The sequence below is a fragment of the Ailuropoda melanoleuca genome, chromosome 1, assembly GCF_002007445.2.
Source record: "Ailuropoda melanoleuca isolate Jingjing chromosome 1, ASM200744v2, whole genome shotgun sequence".
Lineage (NCBI taxonomy): Eukaryota > Metazoa > Chordata > Mammalia > Carnivora > Ursidae > Ailuropoda > Ailuropoda melanoleuca.
In genome coordinates this window covers 111,363,940-111,381,730 of record NC_048218.1, presented here as the reverse complement: position 1 = coordinate 111,381,730, position 17,791 = coordinate 111,363,940, and the positions used below count along the sequence as shown (strand labels likewise).

Here is a 17,791-nt window from a genome sequence, read left to right as displayed (position 1 = left end):
CCCCACCCCCTACCCCCTCGTTCTGGACCATCCAGACCACCCAGACCCTTTGAGCCCAACCTGACTTGCACCTGCACAGATGGACCCTGGGGTCACCTCTGGAAAGACCTACAATCACCTTCGCCTCATTATAATACTAAAATCTCCCCCCAGGGAGAGCACAAGCCTCATTTACCAACACACAATGTACATCCAGGCATGCTTCCTCCAGGCCATGCACGGCTGTATGCCAGCCTCTACCTAGGATGACAAGGATCCCCTACTGAAATATTCATCCTGGGGCGCCTGGGGCTCAGTCGGTGAAGTGTCTGCATTCAGCTCTTTCATGATCCCAGAGTCCTGGGATCGAGCCCCGCATCAGGCTCCCTGCTCAGCGGGGAGTCTGCTTCTCCCTCCGCCCCTGCTCGTACTCTCTCTTGTATCTCTGTCTCTCTCTCTCAAATAAATAAAGAAAATCTTATAAATAAATAAGTAAATAAACAAATACTCATCCTAACCCCAAACAAAAGGAACCCATCCACCCTCACCTGGGACGTCCAGGGCTTTGGAAGCCATTCCCCGGGGTCTCCTTATTTGCCGAAAATAAAAGTTTTCTTTATGCGACAAATTCACCTGGTGCAGTTTCAGACTCAGCAAGGAGCAAACTCGTTTTGATTCCGTTAAAAGGATGGGGGCTCCAGGCAGTAGCTGGATCTCCAAGGAGAATTCTGGTGCAGGAATCAGCCAGGCAGGCACTCCAGGTCTGGCCTGGGGGTCCTTAGCTGTGTGATGCTGGCCAGCCACGGCCTCACGGGTCGTGAAGGGAACACCGCGACACAGCCCCTAGCACGAAGGCGTTCTCAGAGGTGGCTACTCTGAAACCAAAATTTGCAAGCAGGGGTCCTCCAATCCTGCCAGCCTCCCAGATTCCCCTGCACCAAGGTCAACTCACCTCTTCCCAGCACGCTAATGCCAGCCTGCTGCCCGGACGGCCCCCTGCTCCACCTCCCTCCATTTAGTGGCCAAGGCATACAGAGGGCAGAGGAAAAGTTCAAATGTCACCGTGACAGTCAGAGAAATCATGAGAGCCAGGTCAAGCTCCTCCAATAGGAATTAGAAAATGGGAACTTTCCAATGAAACCTATATAATGGGGCTCCTGGGGGGCTCAGTTGTTGAAGCATCTCCCTTCAGTTCCGGTCATGATCTCAGGGTCCTGGGATCGAGTCCCACATCGGGCTCCCTGCTCAGCGGGGAGTTTGCTTCTCCCTCTCCCTCTGTCCCTCCCCCTGCTTGTGCACTCTCTCTCTCTCTCTCAAATTAAAACAGGAAGAAAGAAAGAAACCTACATCATACGGAGAGTGGAGGAAGAAAAGGAGGGAGTCACAGATTGAGCTGTGCCCCCCCAAATTCCCATGTTGAAGCCCTCACCCCCTGTATTTGGGGATGGGGCCCCATGGGAGGTAATTAGGGTGAAATACAATCCTCAGGGGAGGCAGGGACACTGGAGGTGGATCTCTTTCCACGCGTGCCCAGAGGAAAGTCCACACGGACACAGCGAGAAGGCAGCCATCTACAAGCCAGGAAGAAACCGACCTGCCCACACCTTGATCTTAGACTCCCAGCTTCTGTCAGGGTGACATAAAAGGCATGTGGGCACCCCACTGGCCCAGGGTGCTTTGTTACGGCCACCCCAGGAAACTCATACGGAGGCTTTACAAAGGCGGGTGGGGTTGGGAGTTGAATTTGCCTGTATACCTGCAGGTGAGGCTGGCCAAGCCCTCCGGGTCCATGCTTGCACCTTACCCAGATTGGGTAGATTCTTTGACTCTGCAAGACACAGACAAAGCCACAGAGCTGCCAGAAAGGTCTCTGTATAATAGGATCCTGACAAGGAAACTGCCTAGTCACCTCTCAGATTGAGGTCACCGGGCACTCTGTTAATTTGGTGTCATGAAGGATCTGTGCAGGGTAGACGGTCCCTGCAGACCCCAACGCCTTAGCTATTGACCCTTTGTTGGAAGACGTCTACCACTGGTTTATAAAAAGAATGCTTGGCCTTCTAGTTGGTTCGACTTGTCCCCACTGCCTGCTCTTCTCCACCCTCACCCCAGCCCGGCATCCCAACCCCATGATCCTTTGCACTGAGGTTTGCTTTCCTGGCGAGGTGGGTAGGGAGCCAGGCACGCATACAGCAGGGAAGGGGGACTGAACCAGGAACAGAGGGCAAGAAGAACAAGGCACTCAGAGGGCCGAAAACCACCCCCACCTCTTGCCCAGGCCACCACTGTTTGAATGCACCCTTTCCAGCATGGATTCCTCTCCCTGGGGCCAGCGGACTGTGCCCGAAAAGCCAACCACAGCCTCAGATGAGCGTGCCCCGAACCTGAATGTAGGAGATTATCACACACACATTTGGCTGGTCCCTTTGAAAGGTTATGGTAATGCAGGTTGAAAGTTATAATGTAAATTATTCCAGATTTTCAGGTAAAATCCCCTCTTTGTCTCCATTAAAAAGCTTTCTTAAAATTACAGACAATCGGAGATTAAAAGTTTCATCGTTTAAAGAACTTTCATCAGCCAGTTGTTTCTTATTTAATTGTAATTTCTAAGTCTTGCGGGGGAAAAAAAACCTTGCGGGTAATTTAAATAACGTACTTTTTTCTAGTCCTAAAATCCTATCTTGCTCATTTCAATTATTTCTCATGGATCTGAATTCTTTTCTCTTCTTGCTCCAATAGAAAACCATAATTACAACTTGTCTCTAAAGGATATTTGTTCAAAAGACAAGAAGTTGATAGGAAAATGTGGTTTTCACCTTCTGGTGTTAGCTGGTGCCCACTGAGCTAAGAAAATTAACGAGGAATCCTCCAAAATCGACTAACAATATTGAGAAGAAAGTTGCACAAACCTGTTGGCCTGAATCTCAGGGCAGTGAGTAAAATTCTCCCGAGTGCCCTCTGGGGGGAGACTGACATCAGTCGGTTTCTCGCACCTGTTGAACGCTTGGAGTTGCATTTCTCCAGGTGAGATGGTGATAGCTAATTTCTGTTTACACTGAGGCCAGAGAGTGTCCGTGTAATTCGGGAGCAAAGACAGCGTGACCAAACGCAAAATGCAAAATCCAAGGTAACCATGGACTCAAGATCACCATTCTCGCCGCGTCTGGGTGAGGGCGGTAAGGGGCTGAAGAGAAGGGGCAGGAAGCCTCCCATTGGGGAGGGAACAACTCGGCCGCGTCTGTACCGACAGTCTTGGGCTTTTCAAAATCCCTTTGCATGCCCTGCATCTCCTGGGGGGCTCACGACCCAGCAAAGGAGGCAGTTGGCAGGTGCTGTGGTGTCATTTTCCGGGTGCAACACACTGAGGCTCCGGGCTTCCCGGGGAGGGTAGGGGGCAGCCCCTCCCGGCTTTCTTCGGACTCCCAGAGCGCCCCACGCGCCTCCCCGCCCCGCCGCCCGCTCCGGGGTCGTCCCCGTGAGCGCGCACACATACATGAGCGTGCACACGCGCGCACTCCCACGAGCGAGCCTCTCTGCAGCCTCCACGAACCAAGCCCACAGCTAAGGCGCAGGACTTTGTTTGCGGGTGTCCAAACCCTTGCAGAGGTTGCCCACACCCTCTCAGCTCTCCTTGCCTCGGTCCCAGACCCTCCGCAGTCAGGCTCCGTCCTCACACTCCAACCACATTTGCTCTGCAAGCCCCGCGCTCTTCCGAATCTAAGGCCACTCGGAGCCAGGCCCTCCCTAGCTGCGGGGTCGTGCGCGCCGCGGCCGCGCTCCCTCTCCTCTCCTCCCGCCTCTCTGGCGGTCCTTCCCAGCCTCAGCCGCCCGGACGTCCTGCTCGTCTTGCCGTGTCCTGGACGTCAGGGCCCAGCGCCGTCTCCCTGCGCTCAGCCTGCGCGGGTGCACCTGCTCCCTGGGCGATCCCAGCCGGGCTCGGGGCCTCGGTACCCGTGCGCACGGCCGGCTCCCAGATCCCGGCCCCGCTGCGCCCTCTTTCCTCGCCGCTTGCCCGACGAGGACCCCGCTGGCATTTCCGACAAGGAACCCCCGCCTCCAGGTCCCTTCCACCTCATTTCCGATGAGGATCCCCTGGCTTTCCCGACAAGGACCCTTCCTGGCACTCCGGATGAGGACCACCCCTTGTCCCCCCACTGCGTTCCCGATAAGGTCTGCCCGCAGGCCTGGGCACCACTGCGCCTCTGTCACACTTTCCTGTGGTGCCTGCATTCCCCTGTGGCCTCGGGTCCCCACCCCACGCCCCCCTCTGCCCCCTGGTGGCTGTGTCCTCGCGTTCGGACTGGGCCCCTCCCTCCCTCACTTCCAGACTCCTCCCAGGAGCTCAGGGACCGCGCCTCTGCTCTCAGCGCGGTCAGCCTCGCTGGGTGACTCGGTGGGCTCGCTGCCCCAGGGCCCCACTGCCGTCTCTGCCACCCTCGCGCGGTGAGGGCGCAGGTTCTCTGGCAGGTTTCTGCCTCCCAGGCAGGACTAAGGGGTCTGGTTCTAGTTAGGACGGATTAAGCACATTCCACCCTACCTCTTACACTTTTTGCAACTAAAACCTCTGGACAGAATATAAAAACCAGCCCTTGGAGAACTCTGAGAAGTAAGTAAGAGCAGACATCAAAATCGAACAATGGGTAAAGACCTCAGATTCGACCAATGACCCATATGGTGGTGAGTTTCCTTTTTGCTGGGGGGCGGGGGTTCCTTCCATGTTGCCTGACTTGGAGTTTAGGGCAGCCCAAATCCTGAAAGTGTGAACAAACACAAACGGGTAAAATTCCAAAAAGGGGACCTCTAGCCAGAGGCCACACAAAGAGATCCTGTGGTATGCAGCTCTGCTCCCTCTCCCCACCCTACTTTGGGGTCCCCGCAGGTGAGAGGTGGTAAAAAAAAAAAAAAGTCATGGAAGCATCTATCTTTAAAAATTCATGGCACTGTATGCAAAACAAAAGAAAACAAAACAGCCACCAGCAGGCAGGGATCCCCTCTTACTGCTGGGGTGCCCCCAGTCCTGCCCCCTGGGACTGGAAGAGAGGAAACCCCTCAGGCTTCAGAAGCAAAAGTCGGCTGTGTGCGCAGCCCCGGGGCTAGCACAGGACTGCGAAGGGGTCTCCTGTGGCCCCGGGCTCATGGAGAAGACATCTGGGGAGGGGTGTTCTGCGGCATCCACAGGCAGGGGCAAGGGTCTCTTCATGAGCAGGGAACCAACTTGATTCTCCTTGGTCTGGGACCTTGTTCTGACCCTTGAGCGTGTCTCAGTTGCCCACGGGGCTGTTGAACTTTAGATGGTGGTTCTCACCCACAGATTTTTTTAATTCAGGAAGTCCAGGGCCTGAGGATTTGCATTTTTAACAAGTTTTTAAAGTATGGCTCCTGTCCGTGGTCGAGAACCATCTGCGGAGAGCCGCTGTTTCCGGTTTACCGAGCGTCTCTGAGCTCACCGCCAGGGCAGCCCCGCTGCGAGACGGGAACACACTTGAGTCCTCCGTGACTCAGGGTGACTCAGCCCTTCCCCCAGGACGACGCCCTCCCTCGGTGCAGGACAATAGGGCAGTCAACAATTCTTAGATGATCTCAGCGGTCACTGAGCAGGTCCTCAGGGTTGCGGTGAAAATCACAGTAATTGAATTCACTTTGACATGAAGCCCTACAGCTGAACCCCGAGAATTACGTGCTCCTACTGGGCCAAGTCAGGGAGAGGTTTCCACACCCCTCGCGCTCTGCCGAACACTGATGATAAAGGAGAGCCAGGCCCCCTCGGCGGGGGGGGGGGGGAACCTAAATATTGACAATGCAACGTGGCCATCTCTCAAGGGGGAGCAGACAGCAGGCAGCGAGCTACCAGCCTGCAGGAGGGACGCGCCCCCTCCCCGGAAGCCGGTCAAGCCTCCTGTTCAGCAAGCTGCAGACAGCCCACGAGCCCCTGTTATTCCGGGGAGGCCGGTGCTCAGAGAGGGCAGCCACGTGTGGCTCGGCACATGCGATGTCAGGGGAACCCAAGCTCTGGCTCCTGAGCCCACTCTCTGGAGAGGGGCAGGCGGTGATGGGAACTGGCCACTGCCTGACACTGCCCCGCTCACCCCAGCCGTTCCGCACCGAGCCCCTCGGGCTCAGACACCCCCGGCTGCTCCCCTGACCAAGGATGAAAGCACAGGTGGTTCTAGCAGACAGCAGGGGACAGGCAGGGACTGGCTCCACGGTCACAGAGGGTCCATGAAGGAGCCAACCCCAAGAGCTGCCCTGGGGAACAGCAGATTAACTCCCTAACCTCGGTCTCCACAGAGGCTTTCTGATCTTTTTTTTTTTTTTTAAGATTTTATTTCTTTAGGGCACCTGCGTGGCTCAGTCGGCAAAGTGTCTGCCTTTGGCTCAGATCCTGGGATCAAGTCCCGCATCAGGCTCCGTGCTCCACTGGGAACCTGCTTCTCCCTCTGCCTCTGCCGCGCGCTCTCTCTCTCTCTCTCTCTCTCTCATGAATAAATACATAAAAATCTTTTTTAAAAAAGATTTTTATTGGGGCGCCTGGGTAGCTCAGTCGGTTAAGCATCTGCCTTTGGCTTAGGGCATGATCCCAGCATCCTGGGATCCAGCTAGCATCAGGCTCCCTGCTCAGCAGGAGGCCATCTTCTCCCCCTCCCACTCCCCCTGCCTGTGTTCCCTCTCTCGCTGCCTGTCTCTCTCTCCATCAAATAAATAAATAAAATCTTTAAAAAATATATTTTTATTTATTTAGAGAGAGAGAGCAAGCGGGGAGGGGCAGAGGGAGAGAGAGACTCTTTAGGCAGGCTCCCCACTGAGCTCAGAGCCCAACAAGGACATGCAGCTCGATCCCAGGACCTGAGTTCATGACCTCAGCCGAAACCAATGGCTGGATGCTCAACCGACTGAGCCATCAGGCGCCCCTGCCTTTCCGATCTTACCACGTGGAAAGCTGGAGCCTGTCTCTGGAGGCACAGAGTTGGCTTCCCTGTCTCTTTAAGCAAGCTTTTCCTTGATTTCCTCGTTTGTCAAAGGAGACACTGAGACCTCCTTTAGGGGCGCCTTTCTGCCCTCAGGCTGTATCCCCGCAGGTGGCTTGGTCAGGGACAAGTTGCCTCCCCTGCTCAGCACCAGACTGTGTAGACGTTCTCTTCCATTCTCTGGCTCTGTAGGACCGCGTAACTCAAGTCTGTTCATTAGACGCAAAGTGAATTCTCTTGGCTTTTCATTATATTGCAAAATGAGAGAAACCCTTCCGGTTTTGCAAAGTGTGCTAGACTGCATGCTAAAGACTGTTTAGCACTTTTCAGACGGGAAGTTCATTTCAGAGTCATTGACAGGCATAACTTACTCATTCTCAGCTGTTTTAAAGATATGTCACAAAGGTGCACTATGGTCCAATACAAAAAGGAAGGGAGGAAAGGAAGGGGAAAGGGAGAGAGAGGGAAGGGAGGGAGGGAGGGAGGGAAGGAAGGGGGAAAGAAGAGAGGAGAGAAGGGAGGAGGGAAGAAAGGAAGGGGAAAGGGAGGGAGGGAGGGAAAGAGGGAAGGAAGGAGGAGGGAGGGAGGGAGGGAAGGAAAGAAAGAGGGCCAACATGGTCATTAGGTAGCAAAGCAGCAGGATGGGGAAGGCACGCGTCTTCTTGCTCGCAAAGCCGTCTGTGACCTCTCCCCCCTGCACCAGGGACCACCTGATTGTTCACACCTGGCCCCCGACCTGTGCCAGGGCCTTGGGCCTGCAGTCTGAGTCTAGGCTCTTTCCCCGCCGGTAGGGGCGGCCTCTCGGCAGGGAAGGCTGGGAACTGCAAGTCTGCAGCTGCTCCACACGCCTACCCCACCACCCGGGGCCACGGGAGCCACGGCCATCCACCAAGAACAGAGAGAGAGCAGCAGGTCTGAAGACATGCAGTGGGACCCATGCCCTCAGAGCTGAGATCGTCCATCCCAGGGGGCTCGTGGCTCGGGGGTTCAGGAAGACACTGCTATCCCTCAGCCTCCGCCGGAGAAGAAGCATGCGGCCCAGCCATCCCGGCGTCAAGAGGATACCCGGCCCTTTGGTGTAAGGACCTCCAGAGCCAAACCTAGCGGGGCCGTGAGAAGGTGTGACAGCTGCTGAGGGAGAATCCAGAGACTTGCAAGTCAGGAGGGTTGGAGGGAGAAATAGGAAGCACTAACTATGTCATTTTCTCCAGGTGACCAAGGCTGGCGAGTCTTAGTGCCTTGTGCACCGGTCTGTCTGGTCACACCCCCACGGAAGTGTTCAGAGCAGGAGGGATTCCGTGCCAGTGAATAGTAACAACTTTATGTGAATAGAATTTCCAATAGATTTCTATCCAAGTAGAAATGTGAACAGATTTGAAAAGAATCTTCTTTTTTTCCAACAGGAAGTCGATTATGACTGATCGGGCAATCAGATGAGTTTTGTCATTTGGAGTATATGACACATACCTGAAAATTGACTGTGTTTTTAGCTCTGAGGCTTTAAAGCAAAGGTACAATAGGGGGGCACCTGGGTGGCTCAGTCGTTGGGCGTCTGACTCTTGGTTTCAGCTCGGGTCGTGATCTTGAGGTTGGGGGATCGAGCCCTGTGTCGGGCAGCATGCTCCACTCGGAGTCTGCTTGAGCTTCTCTCTCTCCCCCTCTGTCCCTCCCCCTGCTCACACACTCTCTCTCTCTTTCTCTAAAATAAATAAATAAATCTTTTTTAAAAAAATAAAATAAGGCAAAGTTACAACAGGGGCTCCTGGCTGACTCAGTCGGTGGAGGATGGGACTCTTGATCTCAGGGTCATGAGTTCGAGCCCCATGTTGCGTGTGGAGATTACTTTAAAAAAAAAAAGGAAATGAAACAAAGGTACAAAAAAAAAAAAATCCCAGAAATCACATCCTTTGTGTCTGCTATACTTATGATAAAAGTTGACATAAGCTTACAATTTCACCAAGGATACACAGATTTTCAAACTTATTCTCAGGAATACATGATCAAAAATTCAAAGGCCGAAGATACAGACATAATGAAAAGAGGGGCCATATGCACCCCAATGTTCACAGCAGCATTGTCCACAATAGCTAAATCGTGGAAGGAGCCAAGATGCCCTTCAACAGATGACTGGATTAAGAAGCTGTGGTCCATATATACAATGGAATATTACTCAGCTATCAGAAAGAATGAATTCTCAACATTTGCTGCAACATGGACGGCACTGGAGGAGATAATGCTAAGTGAAATAAGTCAAGCAGAGAAAGACAATTATCATATGGTTTCTCTCATCTATGGAACATAAGAACTAGGAAGATCAGTAGGAGAAGAAAGGGATAAAGAAAGGGGGGGTAATCAGAAGGGGGAATGAAACATGAGAGACTATGGACTATGAGAAACAAACTGGGTGCCTCAGAGGGGAGGGGCGTGTGGGAATGGGATAGGCTGGTGATGGGTGGTAAGGAGGGCACGTATTGTATGGTGCACTGGGTGTTATTCGCAAACAATGAATCGTGGAACATTGCATCAAAAACTAGGGATGTGCTGTATGGTGACTAACAAAACAAAAATTCAAAGGCTGCCGCCTTAAGTAGATTTCGCCGTAGCAACATTTAAACGTGTGTGGTACTGCGCTGTAATAACACGACATATCTCGTCTGTGTCCCAGCCCCCCCCCACTTCACAGAGCTTCCAAAACCCTGAGTGATAAGACTGGTTTCTGTTACTCACCCCCATGAGTGACAGAACGTCTGTGTCCCTCCCAAATCCATGTGTTGAAGCCCGCCCACCGTGTGATGGTTTAGGAGGCGTGGCCCCTGGGAGGCGATCAGGGCTAGATGAGGTTATGAGGGTGCGGCCCCATGATGGGATCAGTGCCCTTGTAAGCTGAGGAGACCAGAGCCCTCGCCCCCCCCATGCCAGGACACAGGGGAAGGCAGCCGGCTGCAAGGCAGGAAGGGGGTCCTCACCGGGCACCGAGTCCACAGGCGTCCTGATCTTGGACTTCCAGCCTCTAGAACTTCCAGAAGTAAATTCCTATTGTTTAGGGGAACCAACCACGTGATTAGAGGTTTGGACACTCAGCTCCCCGACCCTGACCTCCAGGAAGGGCAGGGGAGCCGCAGACTGAGTTCAGTCGTGTGGCCAATGATTTATTCCATCGTGTCTAGCTAATGAAAACAGGATTAGCAAAAACTCTGAACGCCAGGCTCGAGGGAGTGTCATCCGTGCCTCGAACCTATGAACGCACCAGGAGGGAGGCTCACGCTGACCCCACGGGGCCAGAAGCTCCTACACCTGGGACCCACCAGGCCTGGCCCCATGCACGTGCCCTTTCTGGTTGCTCACTTGTATCCTTTGTAATAAAACCGTATCCAGAAGTGTAGTCTTGCCCCAAGTTGCGTGAGTCATTCTAACAAATCAGCAAATCTGAAGGGGTTGTGGGAAACCCCAGATCTGAAGTGTGGGTATCCTGGGACCCTCCTTGCAGCTGGCATCTCAGGTAAGGGCCATGTTGTCAAGTCAAGACCTTGCCCTTGAACTTGTGGGATCTGACGTGACTGCAAGTAGCTCGTGTTGGAATCGAGGTGAATCGTAGGATCCCCCGCTGGTGGTGGAGAGCTACCAGAGAGCAGGGGCTGACTCTGGGCCAGGCACCGTTAGAATCCTAGAATAGACACAGAGGCACGGCTATTATGTAAAATTCGGAAATTCATGTGTCAAGGAAAAACAACTGTCTTTTTTTTTTTTTTAAGATTTTATTTATTTATTAGAGAGAGAGAGAGAGCACAAGAAGGGGTAGCAGCAGGGGGAGAGGGAGAAGCAGACTCCCCGCTGAGCAGGGAGCTGATGTGAGATTCCATCCCAGGACCCTGGGATCATGACCTGAGCCAAAGGCAGACGCTTCACTGACTGAGCCCCCCAGGCGCCCCGAGAAAACAAGTTTCTTTTTTTTTTTTAAAGATTTTATTTATTTATTTGACAGAGATAGAGACAGCCAGCGAGAGAGGGAACACAAGCAGGGGGAGTAGGAGAGGAAGAAGCAGGCTCATAGAGGAGGAGCCTGATGTGGGGCTCGATCCCATAACGGCGGGATCATGCCCTGAGCTGAAGGCAGACGCTTAACCGCTGTGCTACCCAGGCGTCCCGAGAAAATAAGTTTCTAACAAGAAATCTGTGGCAGCCCCTTTGCCGGCCAGCAACACTGACCGGAGTTGCACGAGGCTTTGTGGTTTTGATTTATCCCTGTCTCGGGAACATTGTAGGGTTTGCTGCCCCAGACCTCGCCGTGTCTGCTGCGTATGCACCCTTCACCTTTCCAAAATGCAAACATTTCTCCACTCCAAAGCATGTCGTTCCAGAATAACTTCCAATCAAGAAGGTAAAATCCTGGCTCTCCTGCATATGAAGAAGGAACCCGTGTCAAGGATCCGAATCCAGTAATTCAGGAGGGAAAGCCTAGAAAGTCGCATCGGCTCCAAAGAGCTTTTAGGAGGTCAGGGTTCCCAGGCTGGATGTAAAACTTCTGCTTAGTGTCCTACAGGGCCCACCTTCTGTGTCAGCTCCCCCCGCCCCCCGACAGAAACCGTTTGCAGCTCTACCGGAAACAGTCCCCAGTGAGGCTGGGACTTCACGGAGTCTGGGACGCCTACCCAAGAATAGCCCTGAGTCAACCCAGCCCTTTCCCTTGACAGTCCTTGTGTCGTCTGTACCCCCCAGGGACATTGACAGGTCATGACACCCAGCTTTGGGCCTCATTTCCGTGATCTGCATAATGTGTCATAGCAATGCCTAACTTGGTGGGGTTTAGATAGAAGACTGGGGCCCAGTGCAGAGGCCTCCCTGTCTCCCAGGCTGTTCTCATGGTGCTTCTGGAAAGCTGAGTGGTCCTCCTGACCCCTCACCTGTCCGATACCCCACAGCGTTCTCCATGTCTGCGCACACTTTGCCTCTTTTGACCCTCACCCTGTAAATCTCAACAGATCACACCAGGTGAGTCGGGTCTGCCCTCCTCTGCTCCCCCACTGCCCCTCACTCTCCCCTCCCATCCACCTGAGCTCTCATTCCCTCCTCTGGGCCCCTCTCCAGCTCCAGCTCCCCTGGCCTTCTGGTACAAATGGGCCCGGCAGGCTCCTAAGGGGTCTAAAGAGCCCTTGTGACATTGTTGAGATTTTTACCAACCAGTTGTTAACCACGTTCTGAAAATTTGAATTAACTCACTATGACATATAATTATGTGAAAAGCAAAAGTGAGAAATACTCAAGACTCATTACTTTGCAATCATCTTGCTACATTTTACTGCTTTTATTTTACGTAAAACGTGAGTGGGTATTTCTATCCATTGAATCGGTAGGATGCAAATATGCCCCTGTGTGCCTCTCGTCCCCAATCCACTGCGTGTCCAGAGACCGACGCTGAAGGCTTGTAATCCAACGTGGCTGGAGTATGTACACCGTGGAAACAGGCAAACACCATAGTTGGGACTTGATTTATTGATTACAAATTGATTTATTGATTACAAATATGATTGGGACTATTGATTATCTAGACTTAAGAAAATGATAGGGTTGGGGCTCCTGGGTGGCTCAGTCGGTTAGCGTCCGACTGGATTTTAGCACAGGTCATGACCTCAGGGTCATGGGATCAAGCCCCACGTTGGGATCCAAGCTCAGCAGAGTCTGCTTGAGATTCTCTCTGTCCCTGTCCCCCTCTCCCACATTTGCTCACGCACGCTCGCGCTCTCTCTCAAATAAATAAACCTTAAAAAAAAGAAAATGATAGGGACGTGCTGACAGTACAGATTAAATGTCAAAGCCTCTCATGTCTGCAGCTATCACCTGGCGAATGATAGAAAAAGGAGAGAAAATGCTCTCCAAGTGTTTGAGGACGATTAACTATTTAGCAACGAAGCGGGTCGTGTGGTGATGGAGCAGGGGAGCCCCACATATGAATGCTGAAGAGGAGGGAGGTTTCGGTTTAATCAGTGTAAATTGGGATTAGAAATCATCCGCCAGCAGGTTGCACATTGGATTCAACCATAATAGATGCGTTAAGAAGTTCGCAGATGGGGCTCAACTCCACCTGTCAGGCTGGGGCTGCCTCGAGACACCACGGTGGCTAAGATTTCAGGGACAGCGTTCTGTGAGAACCAGAAATTTACAGTAGAGATTATTGCCTGTTTTGTTGCTATTTCTAAGTTGTATATGACACGTTCTTACTGACGTAGGGAAGACGTTAGGGCTCGAGCCCAATGGCCAAGAAAGAATGCTTGAGACGTCTTTGATGCAAAAAGGTGGTTTTATTAAAGCACGGGGACAGGACTTGTGGGCAGAAAGAGCTGCACTGGGGTCAGCTCTATACTTTCAAGTTGGGAGGGAGTTATGGATCTCATGAGTCTCGAAGGCATTTGGAAGCAAGGTTTCCAGGACCTTTAGGAAGCTAATTGTTGAGAAAAGGTCATTTATTATTGTCTAATAAAACCCTTAGTCGTGAGACCCTTCAGATGTATGTTAGTGGGCCATTTGCTTGGGGGATGATTGCCAACAAGTACCTTGGGGGATTTAGAGATAAAGGAAATTTCTACAGGAATTTTTGTATGTTAAAGTTACAGGATCCTGGAGTGGGGGTGGGGGGCTAAGATTGCCTTTTGCCCTTAGCAAAGTATTAACATGGAGGCAGCTGAGTCCCTAGAGAAAGGTCACTCTGCCTGTTTCAAGGGCTTGTCAGTAGGCTGTAGGTAGTAAGGACATTCAATAATTTCTCTTCTGCTTTTGTTTCTCACATCAAGTATAATGCATGATAAACACAGACTTATCTTTTTTTTAAGATTTTATTTATTTGTCTGCAAGAGAGAGAGAAAGAAAGAGAAGACAAGCAGGGGGAGCAGCAGGCAGAGGGAGAGGGAGAAGCAGGGAGCCCCACGCAAGACTCAGTCCCAAGACCCTGGGATCATGGCCTGAGCCAAAGGCAGATGCTTCACTGACTGAGCCACTTAGGCGCCCCCAAACACAGACTTATATACACACAGGATTTGGGGAGAAAAAAACTGAAATACAGAGAATTTAGTAATCGTCCAAAGTCAGATAAAGCGGCTTTGGAGGAAAGGGGGCATCACATTACAAAGAGACGGCTTTGAGCGCGAGCAGGCCTGCTTCCACACGCTTGACCCACACTTTACAGGGGATGTGACTGTGTCTCTCTCGAACCCAGGTCAGTGCCCTGTGTGGGGACAGCACACTACCTCACCGGGTCCCATGCAGGTCACCCAACTTCTGTGAGTGCCGGTCCCCACGTGGGAAATCCACACGGCCCCTCGGGTCAAAGCCGGGGAGCTTCTCTGGCCCCTGGCCCCCCACTACAGCCTGGGGAGGGTCCAGAGCAGTGGACAGAGGGTCCCAGGGCTCCCTAGTTCCCTCCTCCTCCTCTCGACCTGGGATCTGCCTGAGGCAAAGCCAGACTGGCAGGCTGGCCCCTCTCGGTTTCTTCCCAGTACAGGGAGGGAGACACCCATACAAACAGAGATTTCCCTGCTGGACGGAAATTTCCCTCACAAAAAGCCAAGTTCTACTCTTTCGGGGAGCTTCCCCTGTCTCTGCCATTTCTCCATCCTTTGGCCAAAGGGGCAATTTCTGGGGTGGCTCCCAGTGCCACCTTCGCAGACACACTGATGCCCATTCAGGTCTCTCGGAACGAGACAGATGGCATCTCTCTAGACTTCGCATCAGGCCCAGTGGGCGCCTGACGTAGGGACCACCTTGCCGCACCTGCTAAACACTCCACGGGGGGGCAGCTCAAAACCCCTCGAGAAAGGCTGTTCCGTGGCTGAATGTCCACACCATGGCCCGTAAACACCACTCCTAGCTCAAGCCCATAACCTCCGGGACACTGCGAGTACAGCGCGTTTCTGGAAGACGGGCATTTACAGACCGCCCTGCACACACAGGGAGCCCAGCCGCGGACTGTCACAGGCCAGGGCCGGATCCTTCTAGCTTCCTCTTTTAGGGACCTTGCTAGGGCTTTGTTAATACAGAGGGCTCCTGGCGGGCTCAGATGGTAGAGCATGTGACTCTTGATCTCAGGGTCCTGACTTCAAGGCCCATGTTGGGTGTTGAGCCTACTTAAAATAAAAATTTTTTAAAATATACAAAATTTGGAGTAGCCTCACCCTCTCCAGAAGGGACGAGGTGTGAGAAGGTGAGCTGCAGAAAAGGGTCAACCTAATGACAATTGTCCCTCGGCTTCCTGCATGGAGATAAAATTAGGCCCACGTGGTTTTTCAAAGAGGTAAACATAGAAATGCCATATGACCCAGCAGCTCCACTCCCAATTCACACCCAAAAGAATTAAAAGCAAGAACTGGGGGGCTCCATCTTAAGCGTCTGCCTTCGGCTCGGGTCATGATCCCGGAGTCCCAAGATCGAGTCCCGCGTGGGGCTCCCTACTCAGCGGGAAGCCTGCTTCTCCCTCTGCCCCTCACCCCACTTTCTCTCTCTCTCTCTCTCACTCTCTCAAATAAATAAATAACAAAAAAAATCTTTTAAAAAATTAAAAATAAAATAAAGGCAAGGACTGGGCTGACTATCTGCACACCCGTTTTCTCAGCAGCATTACCAACAGTAGGCGGAAGGTGGATAGAACACAGGCATCCATCAACGGATAAATGGATAAACAAATACATATACGTACAATGGAACATTATTTCGTCTTAGGAAGGAATAAGGTTTTGATCTATGCCATACATGCATGGACCTGGGAATCAGTGAAATAAAGCCAAACAAACAAAAGACAAATACTGTATGATTCCACCTTCATGAGGGACTTAGAACAGGCAAATTCATAGAGACAGAGAGTAGATTCGTGGGTACCAGGGGCTGGGGGCAAAGGGATAGAATTCGTGTGTGTGGGTACAGAGCTATGTCAGGGATGACAGAAGATTTCTGGGCGTAAAAAGTGCTGATTGCACAACATTGCAAAATTAATGCCACTGAATCATGCGTATGGATGATTACAATGGCAGACATTACGTGAGGTATATTTCACCGCAAAAAAAAAAAAAAAAAGAAGGGGAGGGGGGGGGAGGGAAGGGGAGGGGAGGGCAAGAAAGCCGCCTACTGCTCTGTGAACCCCCACGTCCCACGCAGGGTGACCAGGGCTCAGACAGAGGGACCCAGCAGCCAAGATCCCATCACAAGGAAGAGGCAAGAAGAGCAAAACCGGAGCCTTTGTCCCAAACCAGAGCCGCCTTGTCTCTCTGCCACGTTTCTTACTTGATGGGCAGTAAACAGATTTCCTTCTATAGAAAAAAAAAAAAAAAGTGTTTGCATAGAAAACTCTGCGGTGTCTGCAGCACACCTTCGCGGCCATGTGCTCTGCGACCCTGTAGGGCACCCACAGCCTGGCCCCTGGGAGAGCTCTGAGCAACTTCTCCCCGGGGCCTCCTGGAGGTCAGCTGCTCCCCGCCCTGCATTGCACCTGTTTCAACATGCCCCGGGCTCTCCTGGGGCAGCGCGTGCTTTTCCCATTCTCTGAGCCCTTTAGTTCTTCTTTAAACTTTATTTATTTTAAGTGATCTCTACACCCAACGTGAGGCTCGAACTCAGGACCCCAAGATCCAGAGTTGCCTGCTCCGCTGGCTAAGCCAGCCAGATGCCCCCCGTTCTCCGAACCCTTGAGAGTGTCTGCCCCATTCCCTCACACCAGTGAAATGTGCTCTTTACCACAGGCTTGTTTTTAGACCTGTGGGAGAGTCCGGATTTTCTTTTTCCTGAAAATTCTCTTCCCCACAGTGGGAGGGAGGGTGCCCCTGAAAGGCTGGGGTCGGGCAGGGCTTCCTGGACCCAAAGCCTGAGATTCTGGCTTAACCGACTGAGCCACCCAGGGCCCCTGGGGTTTACAGCACCTTGCCCTGTGACATGTAGAAGGGGATTCGACAGGAACCTCAGCAAGAGGAAGTTTTCCTGGTGGGTGGGGGCTGTGTAATCCCGGCATGCAGAGAGGCCCGTTCAGGAAGCTGAGTTTGGGAAATGTCTTCTGTGTCTCCTAAGCCTGGGTTGCAGGTTCTGTCCTCAGTTTACCCCTGACATGTCTGCTCCTCCAAGACTCACCCCTGGGGCGTCTGTCTTACAGCCTATAGGATGGGATGACAGTAGCTTCCTGGGAGAGTCCCAGCAGATTTGTTGAACTGACTTCCTATGGCACCTGGACAAACCCACACCCAATTATGGACTGCAAAGACCTGTGATGTCCGCGGGGGGCCTGTGTGCCCCGGAGGGACCTATAGGGTACAAGTATCTCCTTGAAACATAGTCAGCTGGTAGGAGGCCTGACCTTTGGATTTTACAATGTAAGATCCAGTGCCCCTTGGAACTGGGAATGCATACCCCCCAAAAAAGCTCCCAAGCCCATCAGAGGGCGTGCACTTTCAAGGAGAGGAGAGGAACTCTCACTGACCCCGCACGTTCCTGGACACAACATGGTGAGATTCTGCGCAGAGGCTAGAGCCCCTGGCCTGGCCTTGTGCACAGGCAGTCTTGTGACAGCGTGTGACAAGTCTGGCTTCTCGGACCGGGAGCAGAAGGGTCTTTCATCAGCAACACTGTTTTATTTCCAGCACACGTGTCTTCCTATCTGTATGATCGGCAGGATTTTACCTTTTAAAAAATTCTTTTAACAAAGCTCTCTCTGGAGGGGACCCTGACTTGAGGGCGTGTGCCCCACCCCTGCAGCAGGGGCTACGCCAGAAACAGCGATGAGGACCGGAATTGCTGCCTGACTTCTTCCTCTGGGAAGCCTGGAGAAATGAGTGCTGTTCCTTTCTTATCAGGTAAACGCCTACCTGCACGCGCGTGTG

At 52.5% G+C, this 17,791-nt stretch overlaps 1 long non-coding RNA gene across 1 annotated transcript; it reads left to right on the top strand.

Annotated features, from left to right (window-relative positions):
• Positions 1 to 4,364: 4,364 nt before the first annotated feature.
• Positions 4,365 to 9,102, top strand: LOC117803111. Its single transcript, XR_004626772.1, has 3 exons — positions 4,365 to 4,656; positions 7,736 to 8,455; positions 8,935 to 9,102. It is a non-coding gene; the product is annotated as an uncharacterized LOC117803111 (long non-coding RNA).
• Positions 9,103 to 17,791: the final 8,689 nt, after the last annotated feature.